This window comes from Salmo salar, unplaced genomic scaffold (genome assembly GCF_905237065.1).
Source record: "Salmo salar unplaced genomic scaffold, Ssal_v3.1, whole genome shotgun sequence".
Classification (NCBI taxonomy): domain Eukaryota; kingdom Metazoa; phylum Chordata; class Actinopteri; order Salmoniformes; family Salmonidae; genus Salmo; species Salmo salar.
The window spans coordinates 306-2,500 of record NW_025547789.1 but is presented as its reverse complement, the minus strand read 5'-3'; positions in this window follow the sequence as shown (position 1 = coordinate 2,500).

Below are 2,195 nucleotides of genomic sequence, written 5' to 3'. Positions count from 1 at the left end.
ACATGTAAACAAACACACACAGGATTGGGGAGTAAAGGATTACATGTAAGGGATTACCAAAAAAAAACAAACGGTAACTGTAATCAGATTACAGATACTTTAGAAAAACTAGATGATTACTGAGAGGATTCCTTATAAGTTGACGCTTCTCTGTTTTCTCAATGACATTTTAAATCAGCTTTGAAAAAAAGGCGCAAGTTTAAGTTTGTTCCACCTGAGCGAGTCTGACCACCAATCAGAGACCACTATGATGACATACCAAAATGGGTTTGATCAAATCGCAGGAAAAGAGCAGGAATAGGCTTTTGTAGGCTACAGTCCAAGCTATGTCTTCTGACCCCTCCTGTCTCAGCCTCCAGTATTTATGCTGCAGTAGTTTATGTGTCGGGGGGCTAGGGTCACTCTGTTATATCTGGAGTATTTCTCCTGTCTTATCCGGTGTCCTGTGTGAATTTAAGTACTCTCTCTCTCTCTCTCTCTCTCTCTCTCTCTCACTCTCACCATGCCTCAGGACTACTTGGCATGATGGCTCCTTGCTGTCCCCAGTCCACCTGGCCGTGCTGCTGCTCCAGTTTCAACTGTTCTGCCTGCGGCTATGGAACCCTGACCTGTTCACCGGACGTGCTACCTGTCCTAGATCTGCTGTTTTATTTACACTTATTATTGATATCTACATAGCACATTGATGTGAATCACACTGCTGCTCTCTCATTGAGCTATTTGGGCCTTACAGATTGTGGTTGAATTCAAGAAGTTAAAGCTGCCATTCGATCATTGTTTTTGAAACCAGTGGACAGCCAGTGAAAAATGTGCTCTTGCAATAGGCCTAATTGGACACATGCTCAAACACACACGCTTTTATAGACTTAAAGGGACAATCTGTAGTTGCTACAAACATTTTTGGATTTACATTATACAGTAGAAGTGGGAAGTTTACATACACCTTAGCCAAATAAATTTAAACTCAGATTTTCACAATTCCTAACATTTAATCCTAGTAAAAATGTCCTGTCTTAGGTCAGTTAGGGTCACCACTTTATTTTAATAATGTGAAATGTCAGAATAATAGTAGAGAGAATGATTTATTTCAGCTTTTATTTCTTTCATCACATTCCCAGTGGGTCAGAAGTTTACATACACTCAATTAGTATTTGGTAGCATTGCCTTTAAATTGTTTAACTTGGGTCAAACATTTCGGGTAGCCTTCCACAAGCTTCCCACAATAAGTTGGGTAAATTTTGGCCCATTCCTCCTGACAGAGCTGGTGTAACTGAGTCAGGTTTGTAGGCCTCCTTGCTCGCACACGCTTTTTCAGTTCTGCCCACAAATCTTCTATGGGATTGAGTTCAAGTTTGTGATGGCCACTCCAATACCTTGACTTTGTTGTCCTTAAGCCATTTTGCCACAACTTTGGAAGTATGCTTGGGGTCATTGTCCATTTGGAAGACCCATTTGCGACCAAGCTTTAACTTCCTGACTGATGTCTTGAGATGTTGCTTCAATATATCCACATAATTTTCCTTTCTCATGTCGCCGTCTATTTTGTGAAGTGCACCAGTCCCTCCTGCAGCAAAGCACACCCACAACACGATGCTGCCACCCCCGTGCTTCACGGTTGGGATGGTGTTCTTCGGCTTGCAAGCCTCCCCCTTTTTCCTCCAAACATAACGATGGTCATTATGGCCAAACAGTTCTATTTTTGTTTCATCAGACCAGAGGATATTTCTCCAAAATATATGACCTTTGTTCCCATGTGCAGTTGCAAACCGTAGACTGGCATCTTATGGCGGTTTTGGAGCAGTGGCTTCTTCCTTGCTGAGCGGCCTTTCAGGTTATGTCAATATAGGACTTGTTTTACTCTGGATATAGATACTTTTGTACCTGTTTCCTCCAGCATCTTCACAAGGTCCTTTGCTGTTGTTCTGGGATTGATTTGCACTTTTCGCACCAAAGTACGTTCATCTCTAGGAGACAGAACGAGTCTCCTTCCTGAGCGGTATGAAGGCTGCATGGTCCCATGGTGTTTATACTTGCGTACTATTGTTTGTACAGATGAACGTGGTACCTTCAGACGTTTGGAAATTGCTCCCAAGGATGAACCAGACTTGTGGAGGTCTACAATGTTTTTTCTGAGGTCTTGACTGATTTCTTTTGATTGTCCCATGATGTCAAGCAAAGAGGCACTGAGTTTGAAG